The sequence below is a fragment of the Anarrhichthys ocellatus genome, unplaced genomic scaffold (genome assembly GCF_004355925.1).
Source record: "Anarrhichthys ocellatus isolate YVR2014 unplaced genomic scaffold, GSC_Weel_1.0 scaffold66, whole genome shotgun sequence".
Taxonomy (NCBI): Eukaryota; Metazoa; Chordata; class Actinopteri; order Perciformes; family Anarhichadidae; genus Anarrhichthys; species Anarrhichthys ocellatus.
In genome coordinates, this window is record NW_022280096.1 from 2,171,182 (window position 1) to 2,180,198 (window position 9,017).

Consider the following 9,017-nt stretch of genomic DNA (forward strand, 5'->3'; position numbering starts at 1 on the left):
AAAAGCAACCTTTTAGATGTGTTCTTCATGTGCTCATGTGCCAAGTTAAAAAGCTGCAATCATGAGTCAAACTTTTACCATCTGTTAATGAAGGCGGATGGAGTTTGCCTTTAATTTAGTGCAACTTTTATGTCTGCTTTTAATGAGTCGTACACCATGTGCGGCAGTATTATATGTTAGCTTGGGTCTTTCCTGTGCTGACTGCCTGCCCGTCTTCCAGTGCTAATGTGCTAATCTGCTGTTTAGTCCAACCAGATGGGCTTCTCCCCTCACAGGGGGAAGATGGGGGAGAGGGGAGAGAGGGAAGAAGAGGAAGTTACCTGCAGAGATTTCCCCTCATTAAAAACCCCTCTGCCGAAATCACACACACCACACTAAGCCCCTCCCTTCCCTGTCTCTCCTTATTCCATTCCCCTTTCTCAGGATAAACCATGCAAACTTTTCGTGGGCAATGACAGGCTCAGACAACAAAAATGTCCTACACTCTTCTGCCGCTGTCCTGCTTACACACTCGTGCAGCTATTTACTTCCTTCTAAATACTCACTCAAATCCATCTCGAGCTGATGTTTGACAGTTAGCCCGAATAGAGTTGTCATACTTTGGCATCCACATCACAGGCCTATTGGCATGTGTGCTGACTTCACATAAAACTAACACATTCCTTGCCGTAGATGAGAATAAAATGAGGGCTAGAGATGAAAGTGAGCAAGATCTGAGAGCTAGATTGATATATATATATATATATATATATATATATATGTGTAGAAACACAAATATGTCAAAAAAAGGAGATGGAAAACACATATGAACCCTAATCAGGGAGACCACACATACTCTATCCATCATTCACACAGCTAACAGCTCTCTTGCCGATGCCCTCTGAATGTCTATCAAGTTCAGACCATCATGCATGAGCACATTCAACAAGCAAAGGGAGGTGTAGGGCTGAGGGCAGAAAGAGGGTTGGAAGGGAGGATAGGAGGAAAGGTCGAGGGGGAGGGAAGAAAAAAGCTTTCTTGGAAGGTAAATATGAGAGAGGACTGTTTAAAAGCCTGATTCAAATCTGTATGCTTTATTACTCTACTCTTTTAGTGGGCGGTTGACAAAAAAAGACTGAGTGAAAGAAAGACAGGCCAGAGGAGTGCAATGCTGGGAGGCTGATGCTGAACAGACAAAGAAAGAAAGAAATAACATTTATTTTTACAATTACCACTGGAAATGATGAAGGCACTTGCAAATGACAAGGTACTACAAAATCTGTTCACTTAAGATTTCATCAAACTTATTTTTTTCCAAAACAATGAGTAAAAGTAGAATAAATATGAAATGAAATTTAAATCATACCCTCTAAACGACTAAATTCCACTTAAAGAAAACTTGAAGCGTTTTGAAAAATCCCCTCATATCATGAGAGAAAAGGACAGAGGGAGAGAGGAGCTGCTGAAAAAACTCTCACACAGGCAATTCTCTCTTTTTCTGGATTGTCAGACTCAGATAGTCAAAACCAAACTGCTCATCCTTGTCATAGTCTATTAGGAGTAAATTAGCTGTGTCCGCAGAGTTGTTTCTCTCTTTCGTATTGCAGACACTTTCACCCTGATTTCACTCACTGGATTTGATCCTTTAACTGCCTCATGTTTAAAACGTTTTTGTTAGAGTGTATGAAGCTCTTATGTCAAGTTTAGTAATACCTGATTTGCATATATCCAACATCAGATGGGAGAATGACCTGAGAATAAATCTGGATGGGGAACTTTGGGGAGAATTGCACAGAAATGGTGCCATCTCCATTTTAAACTCTAGATATAGATTGACACAATTGAACTTTCTCCATCAGCTCTATATCACTCCATACATATTGCACAAATACAACTCCAATATCTCGCCCCTTTGATTTACATGTGGCTTTACATTTTTACTCTCCACTTGGCAGTGCCCTTAACTTCAAAGGCTTTGGAAGGGGGTATGTGACGCCCTATCCAGTATTCATGGTGTTGACTATTTATTGGACCCGGAGATTTGTTTATTAACTTTACTAAATTCAACCTTACAAATAGCCATGTGATAAGGCTCAAAGAAATCTTGCTGGCCATTGCTGAAAAAGGATTGCGATAAAATGGAAGTCAGATGTCTTTCTCTTAATTGGAATTTGGCCCTCGGAAATTAAGATTTGTATACCTTTAGAGAAAAAAAGCTTAGTGGTTGAGGAATAATAATATAACGTTTTACAAGATATGGCAACTTTTTTTGGATTGATTTCGTCTATTTAATCTAGTATTGAGGTTGTGCTTGATTACCTGATCCTTGGTACGAGATGCTACCCTGTGCCTCTCAACGTTTGTTTGGTTATATCATTTCATTGTCATTGATGTTTATTTTAATTCAATTTGGAGTTGTTTGTTTGTTTGTTGTCTCGTTGACTTTGTACTGTTATTTATCATTTAAAGGCTATGTGTCATGTGTGTTTGTCCTTGAAAAGCAAAATAAAATAAATAAGAGACATGCAACCCGATCGCCAGACATTTTGGATAATTCTGCAAAACCTTTGATGACTTTGAATAGAAAAATGAAACATTATTTACATTTTTTCTTGCCGAAAGAAGTCAGATTTACCACTCTCATTTCTGTATGGTAAATGTGAAGTTACTGGCCACTAGCCAGTTAGCTTATCTTAGCTCCAAGACTGGAAGCAGTGGGAAACAGCTAGCATGGCTCTGCCCTAGGTTACCAGAAATTCCATCTTCGAGGCGTCTTGTCATCACATTTTAGGCATTCAAAAAAGAATTCAGAAAGTTACTGTGCGCAGCCCATGGATGTGTTAAAAAGACTTGGATACCGCATTCAAAGAAGGCGTCGCATTTATTTCTATGAAAGTTGCTCATTGGGTGCATCTGCCAAAATAGAAAACCCAGGTGGGCCTTCACAAATAAATGGTATGAAACAAGTTCATCGTAAAACTCTTCTAGACGTTTTAAATGGCAGCTGGTCCTTTTCCAGTAATTGTGTATTGGAAAATGTTTTTTGGGCCAGTATGTTGCAATACCATTTCCGGCCACTACGCCAAAATTACTTCACAGCCCAGCTCTGTTCCTGGGGGATCGGAGCAGCCAAGAAACAGTTTCAAGTCTTTGTGCTAAGCTAAGTTAACCAGCTGTTTGCTGGAGCATCATACGGAATTTACAAAAATTAGAGTGTTATGAATCATCTGATCCAACTCTCGGCAAGAAAGTAAATAAGTGTTTTCCTTGAACTGTTAAAGTATTCCTTTCAACCCGTGGCTCAGCCCCTTCAGCCCCTCTGATGCGGCTCTCAGAGTCTACATCCACACTAATACGTTTTCGTTTTAACGATCCCCGTCCACACGGCGTTTCAGCATCGTTTTCGAGATGATCTCAGTCCATACTAAAACACCTGAAACAAATATCACATGACTCCTCACGTACACTGGGCATGCTGGTGGGTGGCGGTGTAAACAGGAAGTAGATTGGTTGCTTAGTTAAAAAATACGACGAGTAATAAAGTAGTCTTTAATAATGAAAGGTCGTGTTTGGTACTTAAGTTCTTTTTTAAAATCTTCCTCTATAAACTCAAAAGTTTTATTGTGTCAATGTGGCATTTTACTAAGGGTTATGTGCCGGACTGTTTCTTTCCTCTAAGTCGGGGGTCGGCAATATCATGTGACTCTTCACGTACACTGGGCATGTGGGTGGGTGGCGGTGTAAACAGGAAGTAGATGTGGTTGCTTAGTTAAGAAATACCACGAATAATGAAGGGTCATGTTTGATACTTAAGATCTTCTCGAAAATCTTCCTCTATAAACTCAAACAGACACATTTAGTGGAAAGTTTTAGAAGTTTTATTTTTCAGACTTAGTTACAATGCTGCGGGTCTTGCTCTATCTCTCTCTCACATCAAATTTACTTTAATATTAACACTTACACTTAAAGGTTTACTAGATGATGGTCCATAAATGTGGTCAACACACGTCTCTCACTCGTTTCCTTGGTTTCTTCGTTGTCTGTTCTCACTCGTAGCTCTGCTGGTGGCTGAAGTCTCTGTCCTACTGGAGAGCAATTCATGTTTTGTTCCTTTACATTTTATCTGCGGACTTCACAATAGTTGTGCAGAACAAAATAAGCATTAATAAGGACAGGAAAGTCCTCCGTTTCGTGTCCATCGTCCCCCTCAAAGCCGCTAACCGTTACTTCAGACGTCTGCTCTGTAGGGCTGATAACACCGCTGGTCACGCTGCTCACTAATCTCCGTAATGATGCAGACTTTAACTGAACAGCTGCTAGTAAAGACAACAAGGTCAGCAACACCTGTAATCAGTTGTCCATGTTGAATTAACCTGGGCCCCGTTCCTCGTACGTGGTTCAGCTAAGTCGATCAAATTAGCCAGCTGAAATGAACCCGATGATTGAAATCAGGCTATCTCGGTTTCTCCAACGCTGATCCGCTCTCAAACAGTCTCGTTAATTCGAACCAGACGGTCAGGATCAGGATAATTGCGCGTGCCCGTCCTACTTCAAAAGGGGGACGCGTCGATCACCGAAACCATGATTTTCTAACAGTACAATGTTAAATAAACTCAAAGAAAGAGCCTCTTTTTACTCCGCTGACGAGCAGGAGATGATCATGAACGCATATGAGGAATTCAAGACCATAATCACGGCAAAATATAACACTGATGCCGCTGCGAGGGCTAGACAAGAAGCACGGCAAAATATCTCAGACAAGTTAAATGCGTAAGTGTTGGGAAAATGTATCGGCTAATTTTAATGCCTCATCACCCCAATCAATCAGATTATATGTCTTTAAATGTGCCTGCTGGCAGTAGGCTTAAATCCAATGAGATCTTATAGCGAAAATAATTATCTCAACTCTTTCAGAATAAGTAGATAAAACAAGCCCAAAGAGTATCTAATTGATACGAATTAAAATGAGGATATATGTACTGTATGCACGTATGTATCATGTACTATATATGTGTATATACATGTCTGTGTAGATTACCATATAGAACTAGGAGTTTGAATATGTGTGTGTGAATCTGTGTATGGGCGGATCAGTATGTATGTATGTATTATTCATCATCAGAAATTCAATCAATTGAAGCAGTGAAAATAAATAGTGTGTGATTCTCTCTATTCTTATCATGAGTCCACCTTAATCATTTTCTACAATAATGATATGCTACTAATAACACTGTCATATCATTATGAGTGCTTTCAACCCCCATGTTGCAACCCAGCCATCAAGAGAACATGGGAGCAAGTAAACACTAAGCACAAAAACATTACTCAGAATGGTGAGTCAATACAATATGTAATTTACCTTTAGTAAAGGTCATTAGGTATGTGCCATGGTAATGTAATGAACACATCCATAAGTTTATTAAGCGCCAAATAAACTTTACGAACAGCACGGCATGCAACGGCTTTCCCGATGTTCTCCGCATCGCCAACACTGTACAAAAATGTACCACTCGCAAAAAAGCGCAAGGCTGCATCCAGTCTGTGAGACAGTCAATGCTCGGCTGCGTCGTGTGGCAATGTATGGCTCCAGAAGGTCTTGTAAATAAATGATTCCTTGTGGGCAGAATGGATAGCGCTCGTATAGGAAGTCATCATGATGTGATAACGGATCTTGGCGATGTGGAAGAACTCTCTCCCTATAAAACGCTAATCTAACTAATATCGCTCCTTCATCAGTGGGATCTCTGAGGAAGGGAGCTGTACATTAATGCAATAGAGGCTTCTTAGTTTGCTCAGCTGGTTTTAATGGATCACCATGTGTCTCACTTTACATGCATTTCCGGAACTCCCGTATAACCCCCAGTATATGCGCAAGCGCATTAGACTACCGTATATGACAGGAGCTGCCATTTTTTCCGGGGGAGTGGCAGCTTATCCAGCTACCTTCAGTTAGCCTGCGCTGGAGCAGGGTCAAGCTTATGGATATGTTGCCATGGTGATTTTGCCAAACTTGCTTCGTGGAACCGAAAAGCCTGATCTACGTCATCTTATCCTGAAAAGTATCCGGCTAACTAAGTTAGTCACGTACGAGGAACGGGGCCCTGGTAGTCGATCGGTAATCAATGTTGTTGTTTGTGAATTTCTGGGTAAGGGTCATGTGATAGGGGTGTGACGAATCAGGGAAGGACACGTCGTGACTGCTAAGAACCAATCAAGTAGTGAACACGTGATCGTTTCCAAATGTATGTGTTTACGTCGTCCACACGAAGAGGCAACCCCGGAGTTTTCAAACTTATCCGTCCTCGGGAGCGTTTTCAAACTCCTCCGTTTCCGGTGCTCTGAAACTCCGGCGTAGTGTGGATGCTCAGTGTAAACGTAGCAGAACATGTGTAGTGTGGACATGCTCTCAGGCTTTGACAAAAATAACTTTCTATAATTTCATAAATACAACTATCGTTTTTGTATATATAATATAACTATATATAAAACTTTATAAGCTGTGGTATCAAATAGCTTTTGCGGCTCCAGACACATTTTATTTGGTGAAAATAGGGCAAAATGTCTCTTTGGATAGTAAAGGTTGCCGACCCCTGGACTATAAAGTGAGGTTGGCATGATTTTGTGAGTCCAGGAATAACCTTATTGTGGCCAATAAGCCTCGTCCCGCCCCTTTTCACATATGACAAGGTTGAAGCAGTTTCTTCTGTGCTCATAAGTTTCAGATAGTCCTCCAGCTTTTTATGTAAATTGAAACAATTAGCCTTTATAACTTTCCAGTTCATAAGAATTACGTGTTTTGTTGCCAGGCATGCTCAGACTACTTTTGCAGATGAACATTTAATACTATCAGACTGTGGACCCAGCAAGTATTGCTGGACATTGAGCTACGTCTAGATTTAAGATAGATAGACAGATAGATAGATAGATAGTTACTTTATTAATCCCACAAGGGGGACATTTTCCCAAAGCAGCAGCAGTAATAGGTACAGGTAAAGCGACACAAAATAACAGTCACAAATATTAAATATAAAAATGCACAATATATACAATAAAATAGAATATTAAATTAACTAACTAAAAAATAGTGCAAATATTTACCAAACAAACAACAGTGTAACAGTGTATAGTTATTGATCTGGTCAGAGGTGATTTATTGTAGAGTCTTATAGCAGAGGGCAGGAATGTTCTCCTGTATCTTTCCTTGTAACAGCGGAGCTGGATCAGTCTGTTGGAGAAAGTGCTCCGCTGTCCCTGTAGGTGGTGGAGAGGGTGGTCCGGGTTATCCAATATGGATAATAGTTTCTTCAGTGTCCTCTCCACCACCTCTTCCAGATAGTCTTGTTTGCAGCCAATGATGGAGCCGGCCTTCTTAACCAGTTTGTTAAGTCTGTTGGTGTCTCCGGCTCCAATGCTGCTCCCCCAGCAGACTACGGAGAAGTACAGTGCACTGGCCATAACAGACTGGTAGAACATCTCCAGCATCTTGCTGCACACGTTGAAGGATCGAAGTTTCCTCAAGATAAAGAGTCGACTCATCCCCTTCTTGTACACAGCATTGATGTTGGTCTTCCAGTTCAGTCTGCTGTCGATGGAGACACCCAGGTACTTGTACTCCTCCACCATGTCCACATCCTCTCCCAGAACTCTCAGCGGTTGTGGAGCCGTTGTCTTCCTCCTGAAGTCGACTACCATCTCTCTGGTCTTGGCCACGTTCAGACGCAGGTGATTTCTACCGGTCCACTCCACAAAGTCCTCCACTACTGCCCTGTACTCCTCCTCCCGTCCGTCCCTTATACACCCGACCACTGCAGAGTCATCAGAGAACTTCTGCAGATGGCATGACACAGAGTTGTACTGGAAGTCAGTGGTGTACAAGGTGAGCAGGAAGGGAGACAGAAAAGTTCCCTGTGGAGCTCCAGTATCACTGACCACCGTATCAGACAGCACACGACCCAGTCGGACAAACTGTGGTCTGCCTGTGAGGTAGTCAGTGATGCAGGAGACGGTGGACGCGTTAACCCTCACCTCCCACAGCTTCTCACTCAGTAGCACTGGTTGGATGGTGTTGAATACACTGGAGAAATCAAAGAAAGTCATTCTCACAGAGCCACCGGTTCCGTCCAGGTGCGACTGAGCTCGTTGCAGCAGGTAGATGATGGCGTCGTCCACTCCCACACAGGGCTGGTATGCAAATTGCAGAGGGTCCAGTGATGATTTCACCTGCGGTCGGAAGACCAGCCTCTCCAGCACCTTCATCACATGTGATGTTAAAGAGTGTGTCTATATATGGCCTTAACCATTGGAAAGAACCATAGAGAGCGCACAAGAGTGCCCACCTCCCCACATCCATGCCAGCATTTTAACTTTTTCAACAAATTATGTTGGCAACATTATGGGTCCATGTGGACCGCAAAACATTAGGAATGTAAACAATTACCACTGTCAAATAATCTATTGATTTTGTTTCAATTGGAGACTGCATTTCACTTTGGAAATTGATATCATCAGCAATACATTATGATTTCTCTGGGTGAGCATCATACATTCAACTATCAAACAACAATTAACACTTGTTTTTCATTAAATCATTCAACATGAGTTATAGATATTCTAACAAAAGAAAAAATGACAACTCTTACTCATCACCAGCTCATATAACAACAGTTATGTTGATGACTGACTCACAGGGGGAAACATTGTGACTTCAGTGCTTCTTCAAGACAATGTTTCAAAAACGTTTTTAAATCAGGACTGATATTAAAAGAAAAATGTGTTTCATGCCGCTGGGCCAAGGCTGGAGGCTTAAAACTCAGCAGGAAAGGAGCGTGACCCAGTTAAGATCGTAAACTGCAGCTAAGAATCCAAGCTGTAAATCTTAGGTATGACCATGGCCCCAGTTTCAAAAGAATATTATATCTTACACAACACAGATATACATATATATATATACATATATATATACATATATATATATACATATATATATATACATATATATATATATATATATATATATATACATATATATATATATATAT